Genomic DNA, 23,497 nt, shown 5'->3' on the forward strand with positions numbered 1-23,497 from the left:
AATTATTTAAGATTTCACTTATTATTTGGGGAACAAATAGCAGCCAGCCAGAGGGCTGATTATTGCTAAGTTCTATAGATGTTCTACAAAGGATAATAGAAAACTGAAGGATGGTTAACAAATAGTTAAGAGCTAACTTTAAGTACCAGAGGGACTTTCTGGAAGATTAGTAATAAGCCCTTATCTTCTTCAGTGGAGGGACATACCCAGCCAAGGAACAGAGACAAGAATTTGTAAAGTTACAGAGCTGCTTAAGCGACATTTAAATGCTCAGCCAAAGCAGGTCCTGGGACCCCAGTGCATGGGATGGAAACATCTGGGAGAATGTTCCCAGAGATTTTTGGCTCTGTAAGTCCCCCAAACTCTCAGAATTTATAGATGTTGTCCTCTTCTTCCTATCAAGGACCATTTATTTTTCTTGTTGGAAGATGCTGCAAAAGCCTCTCTCCTATGAGACAACAAGTGTCCCTTTCAGGAATTCCCCACCCTCTCTCCTAGCTGTGAAGCTGGTAGCTAAATCCCCACTGGGGTTATGCTAAGTCTGATAAGAGAGGAAAGAAATAACACACCAAAGGGGTGTCAAGAATTATTTAACATGTACTGACAGGAACCAGAGGAATACACTTGTAATTGGATTTTGATGAGACTTAATCAAGAGGGCCCAGTAGTAAGACTGGTTTGAAAAAACCTTTTTGACCTGGAAGTATTTTCCTGGGATGTAGGATTTAACACCCTGGCAAGGACCCGAGGCAATGGAACCAACTTACTTTTGAGTGGATCTTAGAAACCTGGATAAAACAATCACTTGAGTTGAATGGAATTGGCAGACTTTAGAGGAAGGACTACAAAGGCTGAAGGAAGTTGTCCCTCACAAGGAGGGAAGACATTTTATCAGATGTTAATGTCTACTAGAAAGCATATACCATGGAAGAGGCACTAAATAACCAAGTAGACAAAATGACTTGGCCATTTGATATTATATAGTCTCTGTGATCAGTCACCCTGGAACTGACAGGATAGGGAGATGAACACTCTGGAACGTGATGGAAGAGATGGGGGATATACATGGACCCAGTAGGAAGGTCTCCCATTTACCAAGGCCTGTGGACTTATTGCTGCCTCTGAATGTCCAGTTTGTCAGTAATGAAGACCAATGCTGAGCTCCTGATCTAGCATTATTATTTTAGGAGGCCAACTAACCACTTGGTGGCAAGCCAGCCATATTGGGTCTCTTACCTCCTATTTAATGATGACCTCTATTTTCTACTTGAAGTTTGAAACAAGTCTGTCTACTTAGAGTGAAGGGGATTTGGTAAAAAAGAGTAGTGAGAAAAGAAAGAGGTTGACTATGGGATTTAGTAGGTACTAGTTATTTGAACAATAATAAATGGGTTTTTAGAAACCATTTTTTGAGTACTAACAGTGGCAGGCATTGTATTAAACTCTCTTCAAGAATTGTTTGTAATATTTATAATCTAACACATTTACTTTGACAATTAGTTAATATTATCTCTATTATATGGGAAAGAGATGGTATGTTAATTGCCCGGTACATTCCTTTACTCATTTTATGTATATTTAGTGACTCTAATTGCATACTAAGCATCATTCTCAGCATAGTAAGTAAATTTGTCAGTGATGCAAACCAAGGACAGTCTCACTTCAGAATCCAGTTTCTTTACAATCAAAAATTTAGGTCGATAAAATGGCTCAACAGTGCAAGCATGTTTGCGAAATGAGCCTCTACTGGGCTTACCATTATAATGAGACAGAGAACTACTGCTTTTACAACATGGGCAAATAAATTATTTCATAACTACTTAAGTCCATTCAAATTATCAAGGATAAGTCTGGAAGTTGAACTCCAACTTAATTTCTCTATTGTAATTAGAAAGATGGATTAATAGCTTGTCCTTTTATGTAATTTCCTTCTTGTATATTCAAAAAGCAACATCTTCAAAGATTTTAACACTCTTCCAGTAAATTACTGCTAATTCATAATTTAGGATATTTCACTTCAGTTGAAGTTAATTAACATGGGCACTTACTCTGAGGAAATAATGTGATAATCATTGCAATAGCTTACATAAAATTATAAGGAAGAGTGACGGTGGTTGCATTTAACTCATTTTTTAAAACGCTATTTTATTGATGTTAGTAACTGCAGTCATTTGTTGAAGCACACTCAAGTGGTATTTACTTGCACAATGCTATTAGATTTACAGTACTCAATTTGTTTTGAAAAAAAACTATGATTTAAGATTTCCATTCTGCTGGGTTTTCTTTTTTTTGTAACTCATACAGTTTTTCTGTTTACACATTCACATCTAGTTTTTATTTTTGAGAGACAAGATTTCTTTTGTTTATATTTTTCTATTGATTGTAGTTGGAGGAACAAATTGTATTGGCCACCTTGTGCATGTGGGACTTGTGTGGGAAAAGTGAAATGCTATGGAACATTTAAAAGCATGCTAAAAAGCAACAATACATCCTTGAGGGTAAGTGCCATCCCATAGAGGTTACTGCTATGGCCTCAGTTGTGGCACAATTTTGGCAAATAGACCAATAGGGCTAAGCACCTCTCAAAGCAATTTTTATCTTTGAACAAATATAAGGACGGAGCAGTAGAGTGAATTACTCATCAAGGGCTTGGCAAGAAAGATGAGTTACTATGAGAAAATGCTAGTGAATTTAATGACTCTTTGGGAACATGTAGTCACTTATAAGTCTCTGGGGGTCTAAATTTGGGTAATTCACAAGTGTGAAATTGGCAGTCTAGTTAAAAAGGCAGAACTTATGCATTGCTTTTAGAAAGCAATTTTAATATGAGAGGAACACTGGAAACTGGACAGGACATAGCAATATTATGTTAACGACTTTCATTTTGTCATGGTGGAACAGTTCATTGATTCCATGAGGAAGATGGAACAAAAGTGACTTCCTAAAAATGTCTTTCTCCTTCTAGGAAGAGAACAATTAATCAGGTAGGATAGCTCATTTGAAGTCTCTTTGAATTAGTTGCTATTTTTGATTTAAAAAGAGATTTCTCTAATAAGTAGGTGTTCAGAGTTTGGGGAAATGTCATTTGACTAAAGGGAAAAAATAATTTGAAATATCCTCAGTTTCTCAAACTAAATTGGATTCAACATACCCTGTATGTTTTTGCTAGACACTGGGATGTTTGAAGGGATGATTTACCAAGTATAATATATTCTTTTGTTTCTCAATATATTTCTCTTCCCAGGCCTTCAAATACAATACCTGTTACCATTCCTGCATCTCACCATTGAAATAAAATTAATGCAAGTATGTTTTTGAACACATTTTTAAAGCTTTTTATGTGTTTCTTCTACTTACATCCTGGATGGAGTAATAGGGACTTGTCTCTTAAAGCAAATAGAAACCCAAGCAATGTATTTATAAAACAATGGATTTTAGACATTGGACACAAGAGAACACAGGACTGCGATCTCCTAAAGAAAAGAAACAAAGTAAGGTCTACAATTGCATCAGTTTACTGCTTAGCTTGTGAAGGGTACAACCAGAGACCGGGGGGCTTGCCAAGATGAAGAGAAAGGTTTGAATCCACAAAGGCCAAGTTAAGCTAGAATTTGTAGGACAGTGTACCAGTGAGGAATGAGCAGCACAGAGATAGAACTCTGGTGATATGGAGAGACCTCCCACAAGTCTTTGGTTGAATACTGATCTCCATAATGCAGGAGAGGAAACTATCTGATGTGGGAAGGGGGAACACAGTACAAAGAGACTAGGATGAACAATTTTTAGGGCTCAAACTAGCTGGTTCATATTTCCACCATCCAAATGGAAATAATTTGTTATACAAAAGGCATTGGGTAGGATGCCGAAAGAGTTTCAGCTTAGTTGTGGGCATAAATCGGCTCTATGCTAATGGATGCTCTTAACATACCCTAATAAAACTTAACAGCTTTAAGCCTCAAAATGATTTACCCCATTTTAAGTAACCTAACTGCATGCCAGAACAAAATCCCATGCTGTTCAAAGGAATATAGCAAAACCCAGCAAAGAACAACATAGAATTCACAGTGAATGGCATCAAACACAAAACTAACCAGCCATGCAGAGAAGCAGAAAGTGTGATTATAATCACATGAAAATAGAGATGGACCTAGAAAATAGACCCAGAAATTAAAAGATGATGAAACTAGCAGATGAGGATGTTAGAAAAATGATTATAAATGTGCTCCATATGTTCAGGAAGGTAGAGGAAAACATGAACCTGATGAAGGGAGAAACAGCCCAAATGAAACTTCTAGAGCTGAGAAGTACAATAAGGGAAATGGAAAATACAGTTGAATGGGTCATCGGCTGATTAGTGTAGAAAAGATCAGCAAACTCTCAGCCACGGAAACTGTCTCAAATGAAGAGCACAGAGAGGAAGAAAAGACTGAAACAAATGAACAGAGTTGCCTGTGGGATACCAAGCTGTCTAACATACATGTAATTGGAGTGCTAGATGAAGGTGGGTGGGAGGACAAAAAATATTAAACAAAAAAGGGCCAATTGTGTTTCCAAGTTTGAATATAAAGAGAAATTTTAAAAGGAAATCAGAGGAAAAAAGGACTAATAATGTACAGGGACAAAGAGAAGAATTGTCACAAATTTTTTGTCAGAAACCATGCAAACTAAAATGTAAACTTAATGTTCTGAAAGGAAAAAACTTCAAATTTTATAATATTGACAGTTTATTTCAAAAAGAAGGCAAATGAAATCTTTTCTCTCTCTGTCTCTCTGTCTCTCTGTCTCTCTCTCTCTGTCTCTCTCACACACACACACACACACAGTTGAGAAAATTTGTCACCAGTAGACCTGTACAACAAGAAATGTTAAATTTTTCAGTGAGAAGGTTCATAACTGTTATATTTTTGATTAAACCTCTTTATAAATGTTGACATTCTTCCTTTAATCTGATATATTTTACCATAAAATTTATATTATCTGAAATCAATATTGCATTTTTACTTACTGTATTCTTGCCAAAATTAGCTGCTCTCATCTTTTCATTTCTAATATTTCTAATAGATTTATTTAGGCATATTTTTCCCAAGGACAATAGTTTGAATCCTGCTCTGTAGATGATTCTGGAGTGTTCGCCTTTTTCTGAGTTGACTTTCAGGCAATTTTAATTTGTTGTTATAACAAATGTATTGAGTCTTTCATCATTTTATGTTTTATGAAGCTTTATTTTTTTATGCCAGTACTTTTGTGTTCTAAGTTTTAGGGAATATTGGTTTATGTGCATGCCTGTGTGCTGCTGTTGCTAAGTGGACATTTTCTTTGCTTTTTATATTGCCTACTGAATTGGATGCCATCTGTATACTTTATCACTAATTCTAGTAGTGATCACTTTCATATTTGAAAATATGTTTGAATCTCTTCTTTTTCTCTGTTTCTCAATTTCAAGAGTGAAAAAATGAATTTGCTACTTTGAATGTAATGTGAGTAATTTACTATATTTTACTATTCTCAGAGAGAACAGACTCATGTTTGCTATTTTGTTATATTTATTTTTTAGAGACTACAAACTATTTGCCAAAGTGATTGTCATTTTACAGTATTTATTTTACAGTATTTTACAGTATTTATGTATATATACACTACAACCTTTTTACCCATTTATCTGTTGGTGAGCACTTAGGTTGTTTCAATATCTTGGCTATTGTAAACAATGCTGTAAGGAACATAGGAGTACATGTATATTTTCAAATTAGTGCTTTCTTATCCTTTGGGTAGATACCCAGAAGTGGAATAATTGGATTATATGGCAGAACTATTCTTAATTTTCTGAGGAATCTTATATTGTTTCCCATAGTGGCTGCACTGACTTGCCTTCCCATCAACAGTGTATGAGGGTTCTCTTTACATCCTCCCTGACACCTATTATTTCTTGTCTTTTGGGAATAGCCACTCTAATACATATGGGGTGATATCTCATTGTGTTTTTAACTTATGTTTCCCTAATAAATAGGGGTTTTGTAGTTTTAGCATTATGTTAACATCTGTGATCTATTTGAGTTAATTTTGTAAAAGATGCAATGATTAAAAGCCCCTTGTTTCTCCATACAAATACTAGTTGTTCTAGCATTATTTATTGAAATTATCTTTTCCCTCTATTGAGTTATCTTGACGCTATTGTTGAAACTCAATTAACTATAGATATGTGGATATTATTTGTGGATGCTATTTTATTCCATTAATCTATATGTGTCTGCTTTTTAAAAAAAAATTTTTTAACCTTTATTTGAGAGAGAGGGAGACAGAGTGCGAGCAGGGGAGGAGCAGAGAGAGAGGGAGACACAGAATCTGAAACAGGGTCCAGGCTCTAAGCTGTCAGCACAGAGCCCAACATGGGGCTTGAACCTGCAAGCTGCGGGATCACGACCTAAGCCAAAGTCGGATGCTCAACCGACTGAGCCACCCAGATGCCCCTCTCTTCTTTATACCACATTTTCTTGATTACCATAGGTTTATAGTAAGTCCTGAGATCAGCTATTGTAAGTTCTTCAATTTTTTTTTCTGGCTATTCTAGAGCCTTTGCATTTCTACATAAACTTTAGAATCAGCTTTAAAGTTTATACCAAAAACACTTGTTAGAATATCAATTGAGATTGCATTGAATTTATAGATCAATTTGAGTAGAGCTGACATTTAGGCAATTTGAATTTTGGGATTTATAAACATGTATATCTTATCCACTTATGAATATCATTTAATTTTTCTGTAGGATGTTTGTAATTTTTAGTATACATATCTTACACAAAATTTGTTAAGTTTACCCTTCTTCTCAAAATAGAAAGTAAAAAACAATCACGGAGACTTAGTACCATCATAAGTGATTTTAAGTATAGAGATTCTTCTCACATTCCCATTTTATTCTGTAGTTTGGCCAGAATGAAAGATGGCTGTCTTGGAGAATGATGACAGATTAATCAACTAGTTACTCTATTTACAACAACTGTTCCATATATGGTCTTCATATTGGTATCTTATAAATGTTTTCTTTTTTCTATGTTAAAATATAGAAGATACCAAAAGTATTAGTTTTTCACTGAATCAATTAGTTCCTAGGGCTCTGGCCATTTCATAGGACATCCTACACATTCATTACATTGATGATAATATCAGTATGGTAGGTGCTTTAGATTACATGTACTTCTGGGGCGCCTGGGTGGCGCAGTCGGTTAAGCGTCCGACTTCAGCCAGGTCATGATCTTGCGGTCCGTGAGTTTGAGCCCCGCGTCAGGCTCTGGGCTGATGGCTCAGAGCCTGGAGCCTGTTTCCGATTCTGTGTCTCCCTCTCTCTCTGCCCCTCCCCCGTTCATGCTCTGTCTCTCTCTGTCCCAAAAATAAATAAACGTTGAAAAAAAAAATAAAATAAAATAGATTACATGTACTTCTGACAACAGAGGGGTCTGACATCTCAGTAAGTTTTTTTTGAATCCAGGAGTCTTGGGTGTGAAAAGGTAGATATCTTTGCAACAATGAACTCTTCAATGTTTAATGGGCCTGTTTAAATTTTAGAGGCAATTTATTCCACATTTTGGAGTACTGCCCATTTTATTAACTGTATGACCTAAAAAGCTGGTAGTTTTGAGTAAGATCTGAGCAAGAGAATAGCTCCATTTGACCCAGACTGTGGTGCAAGCATCTCAAACTCTCAATTCTTGTGTATGAGGGGATCTGATTTTGCTTAAAGTGCCTATGGAAGATCAGAATGCTATGGCAGGCAGTGATAAGAGAATTGAGGAGGAGACTCATACTTTTGATTTGAGAGGTAGCTGGGATTGAAATTTGGCTCACTTCACTTTCTGCTTAATGGCTCCCCCATCACCAAGGAAGCTGTCAGGAGCTTGCTTGGTCTGAGTTCATGCACAGCTCCTTCTGCCTTTCTCCTTCTGTTGGACAAGTTTATGATACATTCTATAAACTCATCAAGAGGTACTAGCATAATAGAGTGTCTCAATACTCGACAACCAAAGACCACCAAGAACACATATGATGTTGAACAAGTTGAGTTTAATGCTTGTTGCAGACAGAGAGAATGTACCACACAGGGAACTGTGGGACATTTATGTAAGAGGCAGTTAGAAAGGACTAAGAAATTGTTAACCGTGTTAGGTATTTTGGGGGAGAGTTGAAGACAATGGTGTTTTGCTCAGGTTTGGATGTGATCAGGAAGCAAAGATAATTCTATGATTAGGTATCTTAAATCTTACCTATAAGTGGAAGGAATAAAATGAGGTTATATTTGTAACTGGTAAAGAAATAGCAGTCACTCATATTAGCCAGGTTAGGGAGATACTTGGTTATTTTTAATGGTTAGGGTAATATTTCATGCTTTTATCTGTTTTTAGATATAATTATGAAGTGATTTTTTTGTCCTAATCCATTGCAATCAGAGTGGCCTTGGCCTTGTCTGATGTCGATGGTCTGTAAAATTATTCTTGCTCAACAGGAGAACCTAGCTGTTAGTGTCAGGTCTCACCAAAGTCTAGCTGATGGTTCCAGGCCAATCCTGTCTGTTGGGGGCTGTTTCTCTCTCTCTGAAGAGCCACTGTTCACAGCCTTAATCTCAATAACACCAGTCTATATTGGCTTTCTATCTTTCCTTGTCTCATTCTTCCAGGTTCTTCACTTGTAGCCCTTGGAATGGAAATCTGGTTCACTCCACTTAATCTTAGTCTGTACCCTTATTATTTTCCAGGCATAATAATTCAAACTAAGACACTCTTTAAGGGAAAAAATATTCTAAGAGTTATTCTCCTTTTGGATAGGGGCAGTTCAGGGTTGATTGCTGGTAGTGGTTTTCTGTGATGCCATGTAAAAAGCATGCAGCATCTGTCAGGGCATGGTGACTGGGTAGGTGACAGACACCTACCACATCTACATCCTTCCAGATGCCTTGTTCTTACGTAGGCCTCTAGAATGAAACTATAATCCTGAAAAAGAAAAAAGAAGATAGGTAAGGAAATTCTAATTTCACTAAGGGAAAAGTTAGAATAAACTAAGAGTATCATGTTTTGGCTAATATTATGTTTCTACCAGTGAAAAAGCTTAAGACAGAAAATAAGTTCAGTGATTAAGAAAATGAAGAAAATCCCAAATTTGTGGCTTGACAATTCAAATTTATAATTAGAAATATTGACAGTGTCCAGATGAAGCATGATCTAAGAAAGAGGAAAGAGGAAACCCAGGTTATTTAAATTTTCTTATATATACTTCTTCACATATGTAAAATTTTTCTACAACAAACATGTATTACTTTTGTACCCATGACTGGCATTAACTTGCACTATAATTGTTATTACTAAATTTATCCTAATAGAAATTATAACTGATGAAAACACTTAAATTTGTCTTGTTGATATATTCTCAGCAAATAATACCCTTTCACACTATGAAACTGAGAATTCTCGGTCTTTTTACGAACTCTTGAAAGTGAGAAACCGAATTCCTGCCTCTTGGCCATATATATCATTGGTAGTTATAGAAGGAGCCCATGCTTATTTGTAAACAAATCTGTGATCACATAGATCACATGACATTAAGCAAGTGACAGTTCAATGGCAATATCCTAAGTTATTTTGGGCAGATAGATACTTAAATAGGTCGAGCAGGAAATGTTATGACATTCACTTTTGTGGGCAGTGGGGGCAGGGAGAATCTATTGTCAGTTCTAACTTCAACCAGGAAATGTCTCTTTCTACCAAAAGAAGTGTCATTCTACCAATCCCCCTTTCCATTTCCACAGTTATGTGGAAAGCCAGGTTCATGCAGTGGATGAAGCAGAGGGGCCTGTCCACTGTGAGAGGACAGATTGATCATGGAGAAATGCTAGTGCTGCTATTGGGTGCAGGGCATATAGGCAGGACTCAGAACCTTCTCCTGTAATCAGCTAATGCAGACCCACCATCTAATGATTCAGAAAGTGAGCATTCAAAGACTAAATGGAGAGAAAGAGCACAAAGACCCCAAGACAGTGCATTAGAGTGGGACAAGAATAACAAGGGGTAGGATGCACAGAAAGGACCCAAATGACATCAGTACTAAACCCTCAGCTGGCACTAATAGTTATCTGGAGGCCAGTACAACTGAGAAATTGTGAAGTATATGTACAGATTTGGAAGACACAAAATGAAGATTACAGTATATTATCAATATAATCAATATGATTAAAAAGATAAGCTGCAAATTGGGAAAATATTGGCCACAAAGCAGTTATTATTTCTTTCTTTCGAGCATGTGCCTGGTATTGTGCTGAAGAGTTTACAGGCCCTGGTATGTGTGATTCTCACAACACTTTGAGGTAGGTACTGTTATTTCTCTTATTTGGATACCTGATGTTCAGAAGCACAGAAAACTTACAGTCCTGCATCAAACTGTTGGCAGGGCTGGATTCAGACTCCAGATGTCTGACTCCAGAGTCTGCATTCTTTTTTTTTTTTAATCTTTAGTGTGCATTTAGTTTTGAGAGAGACAGAGCATGAGTGGGCAGAGAGAGGGGCAGACACAGAATCCGAAGCAGGTTCCAGGTTCTGAGCTGTCAGCACAGAGCCCGACACGGGGCTTGAACTCACAAACCGTGAGATCATGACCTGAGCCTAAGTCAGATGCTTAACCAACTGAGCCACCCAGGCACCCCAGAGTCTGCATTCTTAATCACTGTGTAGACTGTCTTTTCAAACTCACCAAAGGTGATCATCAAATATTCTGTGAAGAGCAACTGGAAACCCATCATTATCTACAGCGTAGTCCTCAGAGTTTTGGGAGTATGGCTGAGTCGAGAAAATGTTAGAGTGCAGATTCAGCATCTTGTAATAGATTTTGTTGTTGTTGTTATTTGCAAATTAGTAAGGTATGGAACATTTTCAGGTACTGATATTTGTGGATAACTGGGTCATGTGAACAGCACCAAGTATTAAATGACAGGTTTGGATGCCTGGACTGAGCAGGAAGGCTAATTGAATTCTATCTTAGCAAGGTTCATTTCTCTCTGAGGAAACTACATTTCACACTTCCACAGCATGAAATGCTTCCATAGAGGTTCTTAATAGTTGACAAGTGTAGATCTAGATTTAAAGGTTGTGCAGTGAGTAAATTTGTTTTGAAATCAAATAAATATCACTTAAATTTGGAAATAGATACATTTATAGAAGGTTATAAGGCAATAAAGTAAGCACCCAAAATATGAGAATGCTTTTTAAAATTTCATTTGAAAATCTGTTTGGAAACCAATGAATATTTTGCAGAAGTAGGAACATCTCTTGCATTTTTTTCTGAGTTCAATTTTTAATATTTAATTTTTTTTAGATCCACATATAAGTGAGGTCATATAGTATTTGTCTTTGTCTGGTTTCTTTTGCTTAGCATAATGACCTCAAAGTTCATCCATATTGTTGCAAATGGCAAGATTTCCTCCTTTTTTAAATATACAGCTGAATTATATATATATATATATATATATATATATATATATATATATACACACACATATATATATATACATATATGCATATATGTGTATATATATATATGCCATTTTTAATTCTTTTATCCATTGACAGGCTCTTAGGTTGTTTTGATGTCCTGGCTATTGTGTTTAGGGCATTAATAAAAATTCAGATGCAAATATCTTTTTGAGATAGTGATTTCATTTACTTTGGTTATGTACAGAAAGTGGGATTGTTGGGTTATATGGTAGTTCTACTTTTAATTTTTTTAATGTTTATTTACTTTTTGAGAGAGAGGCAGACAGAGCACAAATGGTGGAGGAGCAGAGAGAGAGGGAGGCACAGAATCCGAAGCAGGCTGTAAGCTCTGAGCTGTCATCACAGAGCCCAACTCAGGGCTTGAACTCATAAACTGTGAGATCATGACCTGAGCCGAATGAAGTCAAACTCTTAACTGACTGAGCCACCCAGGCACCCCTACTTTTAATTTTTGAGGAACCTCCAAACTGTTTTTCCATAGTGGCTATGCCAATTTACATTCCCACCAACAATGCATAAGGGTTCCCTTTCCTTCACATTCTTGCCCACACTTTTTGATAATAGCCATCCTTACAGGTGTAAGATGATATCACTTGGTGATTTTGATTTTCATTGCCTGATAAGTAGTTATGTTAACCACCTTTTCATGTACCTGTTGGCCATCTGTATGTCTTCTTTGGAAAACTGTCTATTCACAGCTAACATCATATGAGATGGTGAAAAACTGAGAGCTTTTCCTCTAAGATGAGAAGACAAAGATGTCTACTCTGACCAGTTTTGTTCAGTGCAGTACTAGAAGACTTAGCCATAACAATCAGACAGGAAAAAGAAATAAGAGGCATCTGTTAAACTGTCACTATTTGCAGATGACATGATACTATACATAAAAGAAAAAAAAATCCCTAAGGATTCCACCAAAAAAAAAAATGTTAGAAGTCATAAATGAATTCAGTAAAGTTGCAGGATACAAAATTAATATCCAGAAAATCAGTAGCATTAATATCTACTAATTAAGTAGAAGAAAGACAAATTAAAAAAACAATTCCATTTACAATTGCACCAAAAATAATAAAATATCTAGGAATAAACTTAACCAAAGAGGTGACAGATCTGTACTCTGAAAACTATATAAAACATTGATGAAAAAAATTGAAGATGACAGAAATGAAAAACATTCCATGCTTATAGATTATAAGAACTGATAATTGTTAAAATGTCCATACTACCCAAAGCGATCTACAGATACAAAGCAATCCTTATCAAAATACCAACAGAATTTTTCACAGAACTAGAACAAAGAATACTAAAGTTTGAATGGAACCACAAAAGACCTTGAATATCCAAAAACAATCTTGAGAAAGAACAAAACTGGAGGTATTTCAATTCCAGATTTCAAGATCTACTTCAAAGCCATAGTAATCAAAACAGTATAGATATGTAGATCAATGGAGCAGAATAGCGAGTCCAGGGATACACCCACATTTATATGATCAATTATTTTGTGACAAAGTAAAGAAGAATATACACTGGGGAAAAGACAGTCTTTTTATTTTTATTTTTTTATTTTTTATTTAAAAAAAAATTTTTTTTTTCAACGTTTATTTATTTTTGGGACAGAGAGAGACAGAGCATGAACGGGGGAGGGGCAGAGAGAGAGGGAGACACAGAATTGGAAACAGGCTCCAGGCTCTGAGCCATCAGCCCAGAGCCCGACGTGGGGCTCGAACTCACGGACCGCGAGATGGTGACCTGAGCCGAAGTCGGACGCCCAACCGACTGCGCCACCCAGGTGCCCCAAAGACAGTCTTTTTAATAAATGGTTCTGGAAAACTGGACAGCTACATGCAAAAGAATGAAATTGGACTACTTTCTTAAACCATACACAAAAATAAACTCAAAATGGATTAAAGACTTAAATGTGAAACCTGAATCCATAAAACTCATAGGAGAGAATATAGGCAGTAACTTCTTTGACGTTGGCCGTAGCAACTTCTTTCTAGATATGTCTCCTCAAGCAAAGGAAACAAAAGCAAAAATAAACTATTGGGACTACATCAAAATAAAAAGGTTTTTCACAGCAAAGGAAGCCATCAACAATATATCTTCTGCATTTTTAATTGGTATATTCCTCTTTGGCTCAGCCTGAGGAATAAAAACCACAAAGTCAAGTTTTAATAGTTGGGGCTGAGGCATATATTTCTTTCTGTGTGGAATAGATGGAAAAGAATAATACAAGATAAATAAACCTTTTCTAAGTAGATCTAACATAATAGATTTTATAAATGCTTAGGTTTGATTTTGAAATAAATTATTCTACCTGACCGCAGTGTTTTCATTGTAGATTAATATTAATATTTGACATATCAGATTATTAGATATTCATAGTAGTTGATTCCTAGGGCTATCATGGCTCATTCTTTTATTCAATGAATATTCATTGAAAGCCTTCAATAGGTCAAGCTCTCTTTTGGTTCTGGGAACAATATACTTGGTCACAAGATAGTCAAAGGTCCCTTCCCTTTTGGAGCAAACACTCTTATGGGGAAAATGAGACAGTATTTAAAATTTAAAGCTATATATATCAGATGGTGTATATTTTTTCCTCTGAGGGAAATAAAGCAAAGTTCTTTGATAGGGAGGGACCTGGAGCTCCTTTGGGGTAGCAGTCAGGGAAGACCCAAATGGTCAGCAGGAAGCACTGGTGCAAAATCAGTGAAAGAACATTCCAGGCAGGGGAACTGATAGAGCTGCCAGTCAAGAACTAAGAAGTAGGCTATTCCTGAAGGAGATAGTACAAATAGTAGACTGTTTTATCTAGGCAACATAACCAGGGGATTACCTAGCATCCCCTCTACTATTGGTTAGGTTCCAATTCCATCCTTATAAGTGGATCAACTACACACTGTTTGGTAACACTGGTTTTTATTAACTATTCACAAAGATGGCAGAAATAACAAAATTGGCATTCTTGCATAGCAAACAAAAGACTAGTCTAGGAGTGACCTGGAGAAGCTTAGTAATATAAATGTGTCCAGTTTGATAGTTAATAGGTTAATTCTATTATCAGTTATGAGTTTGTAGTTAACCTTCTATTAAAACTGTGAAGGAGGAAGAATACAATGAAGATGACATAGAGCCCAGCTTCTTGTTAGAACATGTTACTGAGCAAACATGCTACCTAACACACAAGTTAAATGCTGTTTGTTGTTCATGGGGCTTTATTTGGAGGGTCACTCTTCTGGATGTTTTTTAATACACTGCATTCCAACAGCACTGGCCCAAGCCTGTTATTTCCACCTTATTGCTCACATGGTTTTTACTCTGGTGCTGGTGTGCATAAGTGTGGTTGTTTCTGTGGTTTTCTTACAGGTTCTGGAGAGTTACAAATTGTGCAAAAGGTCATAGGTCAGTTTATCTTTCCAGATATAGAACAAAGCAAAACTCTAAAATTCTGGTCTTAGCAAAGTAATCTTGTAAGTTTAATTTGCCTTTCCATGATTAAAAACAAAGAACAAGTAAACAAAAAAACTTAAAAATAAAATCAGAGGTCATTAGCACAGAATAATAGTCTTGAGCCAATGGAGAAAACAAACAACACACACACACACACACACACCATATACATACACATACAGTCTCTCGATTATGCCTGCTCCTCTTATCTCTCTTTATAGTATTTCTTTTTTTAATTTTTTTAATGTTTATTTATTTTTGAGAGAGAGAGACAGAGCATGATCAGGGGAGGGGTAGAGAGAGAGAGAGGAGACACAGAATCCAAAGCAAGCTCCAGGCTCTGAGCTGTTAGCAGAAACCCTGAAGTGGGGGTCAAACTCACAAACCATGAGATCGTGATCTGGGCTGAAGTCGGCTGCTTAACGGACTGAGCCACCCAGGCACCCCTCTTTATAGTATTTCTTAGCTGTGCTTTTTTCCTAAAGGCTGAGAACATTTTGTGGTATTTTTGATGGGAGAAAGGATCACTAGGATCCTACACTATAGGTCTTCAATTCATAGGAACTGGTGGTAGAAGGGAAAGATAATTGAGTCATTGTGGTGAGGGAGCCAAAGGCAACCTGAGGACAAAGCACAAGTGAACACCCTGCACCCACCCCCTCCAGAAACCCATAGACTCAGTTTCCTGGGGCCCTAACATCACACTCCCCTCCATAATGATGTAGGGAACAAAGGCAAGAAGGAAATGGTAGATAAAATTAAATATCCTTATAACCTGCAGCCCTTTGACAAATACTTGGGATAGGCAGAGTATCACATTTCTCCAGGAACTCCCTACTGTCTTAATGCCTTAATGCCTTACTAGAGGAACAAACAACCTTAGCTTGACAATAGCTAGGCCTCCAGTCTCCTATGAGTCTTCTTTAGCGTTTGAAAGTCCTTTTGGAAACCTCCCTTTTGCCTTTACCTTCCCCAACTCCATAGTATATATTCAGTTACTCCTCACAACCCCAGTGCAGCTCTTTCCGCCCACAGGTCCTGTTCCTGTGCTTTAATACAATCTTTTTGCACCAAAGATGTCTCAAGAATTCTTTCTTGTCTGTCAGCTCTGGACTGCCACCACCACTCTAAAAACCATATCAGTTATAACTCAGCAAGGATAAGTGATCCAAACTATAAATATACTGGTAATTCAAGAATATTTAGAAAGTTCTACTGATAAATTTAATTCACAGAGTATCGTAGTGGATGTAGTAAGTTGTTTCCTACCTCAAAATCTCCTTTTAATATTTTAATATTTATTTAAGATTTTAGTGAAAGATGTTCTCCTGTTTGGGACTTCCTCTTCTTCCTTTTGTTTCTTTATCGTAAATTCTATCTTAGGGAGCAAAGTGAATCTTTGTTCTTTGTAACTGCAAAAGACTTGTTTTTAAAGAAAAAACTTATTAGGAAACAATAATTTCTGTTAATAAATTACAGAACTGGAAGATATGTTGCTTAATTGTAGCCATCCTTAACCCTGGTTGCACATGGGACTCTTATAGACACCCCCTGCTTCTTAAAACTTAAGTGCATGTGAATCATCTGGAGATCTTATTAAAATGCAGATTTTGATTAGGAAGTTCTGGGATGAGGCCTGAGATTCTGCATTTATAAGCCCCCAGGTGATGTTGATGCTGCTAGTCTGTGGACCACAATTTGAATAGCAAGGAGAGAGAGCTTTTAAAAATTGTTAATACAGAGGCCAAGCCTAGAACAGATCAGATTCATAGTATACAATGTGGGATGCAAGAATTTTTTAATGCAGATAATCCACAGATTATCTAGAGTTTGGATGAGCTAGAAGGCAATGTCAGTCCTGGCTGTGTATTAGAATCTTCTGCAAATCATTAATGATGAAATTTCTGAATCTCAATAGTTTTAAATGTTTATAGCCAATGATGATGTAAAAAAAACACTATTCTAGGGGTCATTACATTATGTCATTGTATTAAATTAATGAAACTGGGTGAGATTTTGGGTATGTGCATAATTTTAGGGGTAGCTACTCATAATTATCCATTAATTTTATTTTTTTTTTTTTAAATTTTTTTTTTCAACGTTTTTATTTATTTTTGGGACAGAGAGAGACAGAGCATGAACGGGGGAGGGGCAGAGAGAGAGGGAGACACAGAATCGGAAACAGGCTCCAGGCTCTGAGCCATCAGCCCAGAGCCTGACGCGGGGCTCGAACTCGCGGGGCTCGAACTCACGGGCCGCGAGATCGTGACCTGGCTGAAGTCGGACGCTTAACCGACTGCGCCACCCAGGCGCCCCATATCCATTAATTTTAAAAGGAGCTGATAACCCTGAAAACATTATAATCCACTGACTTAAAAAAGTCTAAACTAGAGATGGATTATTTTTTATGAAAAGATCCTTTATAAAATGGTCACATAGTAATGTAAACTCCTGAGCTATTCTATAATGTTCAAATGTGATAGTACATCTAATCTTAAATACCATTGATTGTAAGATAACACAAGTATGTAATGTGTCACTAAAATAATAATAAGAAGAAGAAATGCTCCTGATTAAACAATTATATAACACTTATTACAACATGCATTCTAATTTCAAATAGGCTAAAAAGGTTTTAAACTATGCTCTGGAATCAATGAAACATGCTGTTCAATTTTGGAAATTCTCTGTCCATAGAACTCTTCAGAAACACACAGATTATCTAAAGGGATTTCAGATTTGTATGTCTCACTCACTTATTTTTAATTGTAATGCTACTATTATGGACAATATATAGTGAGGGTGAAATACCTTTCTAAGTCTGTATGTTACAAAAAATGGTAGAAATCAGCCTCCTCCATTCTATTCTATTTCATTATTTAAATTCAGTTTAATAAAGGTTTAAAGTTTAGCTTTTACAGACAGAAATTATTAGCATTTTATTAAATAATAACATTTGTAAAATATACACATATATATTTGTAATATATACACATTTAATTAATATAATACATATAACACATATAATATTTGTAATATATATATACATACATATAAATATATAGATGCACATATAAACATATATACACACATATAAATAAATAATAAATATTTATTTAATATTTTATTAACTTAATTTATTAATTTTATACAAACATATATACAAACATATAAATAAATAATAAGTAAATATTTATTTACATATATATGTGCACACACAATTGTATTTCCTAATTTATAAGCTATAATAGCAACTGGAATAAAATAAAACACACTACTTAGAAGATATTTTACACATTTACTTACATTCTTCCTGCAGTCTGGACCTGTCTCTTTTTTTAATATTAGGGATGACAGCTGAGTAGATCTGAATTTCAAAAGTTGTCCACTAGCACCTAGAGGGAGGACCTAACTGGAATATAGAGAAGCTTTTGACTAAGAGGTCAGAATTTGTAAGCCTTCAAGATCAACACCAGCAGGTTTTATATCTAAAATAGAATTATAATGATTTGCAAAGTTTGTTAACAAAGTTTCAAATATTTTGTAAGTAGAAAATCTTGTCAATTTGAATAGATAAAAAATCATGAAGAAAACCTTGAAAATTTATAACTAAGAAGATGATGAAAATGCTTGATTTAATCTCTGCTTTTGATTTCCAAATAAGTTTTGAGGAGTATATACAGTGTGAAATAAAGTATTCTGTATTTTGAAACAAAAATATATCATTTCTATTTGCAATGTTGTTCATTATAGAGGAGTACCTCCAAGATTATGTAGTTGTCTTCTCAAGAGAATCAATTGAAATTTACTGAATGAAACCGTTTAATAAAATGACTGGCTACAAAATCAATATCTTTTTTACACAAGGAATGGCCATTCATATTCTAATGTAAAAGAATCCTTCTGTAGCAGCAACAAAAAATATAAAATACCTAAGGAAAAATTTAAGTGGAGATATAAGGGACCAATATGATAAACTCTAAAATGTTGATACAGATCTAATAATACTTGAATAATTTAAAATACATGTTATATTTTAATGAGAAGACTAAGTATCATACAATAGCCATTTTCTGTGAATTAATTAGATCCAAATGAAACTTTTTTGAAAACTCCAGTAAATACTTCTGAGATTGACTTGGAATAATACATTTCTAAAATGGTCTACACAATTTTTTGTGTGTGGTAAGAAGAGTAGTAGATGTGCATTTCCTCACCAAGATTTAAAATTGTATAAAGCTGATAAAAAGTAAATCACTTAGGCACTTGAATAGAAATGTATCAATAAATCAGTGAAGTAAAACAACTAAGAAGAAACCCTAGCATTTTGGGAAAATATAGTATATGATGCGCATGTTATTTCAAATTGAAGGAATAAAAATAAATTATTCAGCAAATAGTATTGGAACTACTGTCTGTTAAAAAATTGATGTTAGATTCCCTATTTCATAACTTTATACCACAATAAATATTTAACTATAAAAATAGAAGCAATATAAGTATTAAAAGAAAATACAGGTAAATATTTTTAAATCTTGATGTAGGAGGAGAGATCTTTCCAAGTAGGTCACCAAAGGTAAATTAATTAAGGAAAATATAGATAGATTTAAGTACATGAACTTTTAATTTTTATACACTAAAATCAGCATATGAATATAAAAGATGAATAATAAACTAAGAAGATATTATGGCATATATAATAGATGAGATATACCATTTACAGAAATCAATAATGAAAAGGCAACTACCCTAACCAAAGAGCAGAGAAACCATAAAGGAAGAAACATAAAGGAACACCAAACACAAAAGTTAACCAATTAGATGAAATTAAAGGACATATTGTATCATTTAACCATTTTTGTGTAACAACATTCCCAATTCAATGGCTAAGAAAACAATGGTATCGAAACTCACACATCTTTTGGTTGGCTGTGAGTTGCCTGCCTTGGAATGATCTTTCCTAGGCTTGCTTTTGTTTCTATACGCAGCTGGTTCCTGTGTGTAGCTGAGGCTTGCCTAGGATTGTTTACCTAGGGCAGTTTTGCTCCATGTGTCTTTCATACTCTGCTAGAGTTCCACGTATTTCTCATCCATTTTTTTGTTATCAGTTGGCTAGTTCAGCATGGCTTTCTTGTGGCGATGCTAAAAGTATAAAAGTGCAAGCCCAGTTGGGCAATAGGAGGGATTGCAAAGTCACATGGTAGAAGAAATGGATACAGGCAGCAGCAAAGATTTGGGGTCATTGATATAATCTATTAGATATTATCTTTTGCACATCGGTTGGTGAAGATTCTTTGCGAAGCTTATAATATTCAGTGTTGTCAAGAGTGTTAGAGAATTGGTACTCCAATTTCCATTTCCTTTTGCTGGTGGGAGTATAAATGAATAATAAACTATTTGGAAGGACATTTTAAGAATATGCTTCAAAATCTTTTTTAAAAGTGTGAATTTTTACCCAACAGTTCCATTTTAAAGAATTTATTGCAAGAAAATAATGAATGAAACATGGAAAATTGTGAAAGTTTAATCTGGGCTAATGTAGACCTGGTTGCACATGTAGGACTATCTTATATGTGTCTGTGTATGTGTACGTGTGTGTGTGTGTGTGTGTGTGTGTGTGTGTGTGTGTGTGTGTATTTTGTAGTTGGCATTTTTCATTGATTGATGCTTGGGCCCATTATATATTTTGAATATCATCTCTGAGTATAAGGATATTAAGCACTATATTGTTTGTAATAGCAAATACATGAAAATGTTCTTTGTTACATTAACATAAAATTGGCAAAAATATATGTTGCTATGTCCACACAGTGGGTTACTAGAGAACTATTGAGATAATGATACTTATATTTATTGAAATCATGATGATATCACGTATTTAAATCATGAAGTCACGAAAGAAATCTATGCAATATTGATTACCTGGAAAGCAGGGCCTGATTTTAATAATACATATGATTATATGGGCATTTAATACATGAAAAAATATTTATCAAGGTATTTCTAAGTAAAGGACTATAGGTGATTTTATTTCCTTACTGTGTTTTAATATATTTTATTTGTAGTTTTATGCACTGAGACATTTTTATAACCATAAAAAGACTAACAATCTATTTTTATTTTTAAAAAGTTTTATTGAGAATTTCATTATTATTAGCTTGGGGAAAATATATGGGTAATGACAATGTATGTTGTGGAGTCAAAACATCCCATAGAAAATAGCTACAGTTCTTAAAGGACAGATTTGTCCAGTCCCATCACAAATGAGAGTCTGTTCCCTTTTGAGCAAAGGGACATGACTCAATAAAATTCATAAGAGAAATTCAAATGTATACAAAGTAGAGTATTAGTAAGGAAGGTATGGACACTGTTATATACACATACATACCCAGCCATGGCTTCTATAAAACTAATGTTTGCTTGGTTCTGTAAAAGGAGGAAATATTTCAGGGTTTATGGTAAAGTCATTTTGGAGGTAGAGAAGGTTGGGTTGGAAAAGATTCCACATTTGTCACGCTTTTTTTCAGGTTTAATAAAAAAAGCGAGTCTGATTTAGTGAATGGAACATTGTTAGAAGTCAGAAAATATGTCTGTTTCTCATTATACTTTTCATTTGTAACATGACTTTGATGAAGGCCCTCCTCTTAGCATGAAAGTCATTAATCAACCAAAGGTATGTAAAACATTTACGATTTTAATGCAGATATTCAATAAACTTATGAATACTGGTTAAAAATAAAACTAAGAATCATTTTGTTTATTATATGCCTTGAGGATCCACTAAATATTTTCTGCTTTTGAGTATAAAATAAGAAAATTAATTAAAAGCTTAATTAGCCATAATATATTTTTTTGAAGAAAAACAGCAGCGGGTAATTTTATTGTTATTATTTGAAGCAATGAGAGACTATTGAGTGGGGGGGCAAGCATGCAGGTAATGAAGAGTTATTGAGTTTTATTGAAAAATCCAAATTTCAATGACAGATTTTGCAGATTTTTGAACAGTGTTCCATAGGTTCTATTTCAAAGTTCTGTTTGAGATTTGAAAAATGAGTTCTATTCCAAAAATAATTTTTGAAAAACCTTTAATTTGTTCCATCTCTGCAGTGTATTGATGAAGAAACTGAGATTCAGAGTAGGCTTCTACCCTAGCTCAGTGATTAATAACACTTGGTAGGTGTGGTTGAACAAAATGCTTTCACATCATTGTTACATTTGGTCATCACCACCATCATGTCACCTAGGGTCAATAGTTATCAGTAACCACCATACGCCAGATGAGGAAATGGACACCCAACAGGTTTCAGCAGCCTACTTAAGAGATGGAACGCCCATCTCCACTCCTAGTCCAGCTTCTTCTCCTTTATTCCTTCTCCAAAGCACTTTCTACCTGACCAGGCTGCCTCCTGTTCATAATGGTTCTCTCTGGTACATGCTCCAAACCAGGGATGTTGTACCATTTAACTTAGAGTATTTATTTATTTATTTATTTTTATTTTTTACTTTATTTTTTTTATATTAAATATAATTTTTTGTCAAATTGGTTTCCATACAACACCCAGTGCTCATCCCAACAGGTGCCCTCCTTAATGCCCATCACCCACTTTCCCCTCTCCCCCACCCCCCCATCAACCCTATGTTTGTTCTCAGTATTTAAGCGTCTCTTATGTTTTGCCTCCCCCCACCCCCCGTAACTTTTTCCCCCCTTCCCCTCTCCCTTGGTCTTCTGTTAAGTTTCGCAGGATCCACATATGAGTGAAAACATATAGTATCTGTCTTTCTCTGCCTGACTTATTTCACTTAGCACAACACTCTCCAGTTCATCCATGTAGCTACAAATGGCCAGATTTCATTCTTTCTCGTTGCCAACTAGTATTTCATTCTATATATAAACCACATCTTCTTTACCCATTCGTCAGTTGATGGATATTTAAGCTCTTTCCATAATTTGGCTATTGTTGAAAGTGCTGCTATAAACATTGGGGTACAAGTGCCCCTATGCATCAGTACTTCTGTATCCCTTGGGTAAATTCCTAGCAGTGCTATTGCTGGGTCATAGAGTAGGTCTATTTTTAATTTTTTGAGGAACCTCCACACAGTTTTCCAGAGTGGCTGCACCAATTTGCATTCCCACCAACAGTGCAAGAGGGTTCCCATTTCTCCACATCCTCGCCAGCATCTATAGTCTCCTGATTTGTTGATTTTAGCCACTCTGACTGGCATGAGGTGATATCTCAGTGTGGTTTTGATTTGTATTTCCCTGATGAGGAGTGAAGTTGAGCATCTTTTCATGTGCCTGTTGGCCATCTGGATGTCTTCTTTAGAGAAGTGTCTATTCATGATTTCTGCCCATTTCTTCACTGGATTGTTTGTTTTTCAGGTGTGGAGTTTGGGGAGTTCTTTATAGATTTTGGATACTAGCCCTTTATCTGATATGTCGTTTGCAAATATCTTTTCCCATTCTGTTGGTTGCTTTTTAGTTTTGTTGATTGTTTCCTTTGCAGTGCAGAAGCTTT

At 35.4% G+C, this 23,497-nt stretch overlaps 1 pseudogene; it reads right to left on the reverse strand.

The window, feature by feature from the left end:
• The window catches only part of LOC123609957, a 52,326-nt pseudogene extending 41,476 nt beyond the window's left edge, over positions 1–10,850 (reverse strand).
• Positions 10,851–23,497: the final 12,647 nt, after the last annotated feature.

This window comes from Leopardus geoffroyi, chromosome B2, assembly GCF_018350155.1.
Source record: "Leopardus geoffroyi isolate Oge1 chromosome B2, O.geoffroyi_Oge1_pat1.0, whole genome shotgun sequence".
Taxonomy (NCBI): Eukaryota; Metazoa; Chordata; class Mammalia; order Carnivora; family Felidae; genus Leopardus; species Leopardus geoffroyi.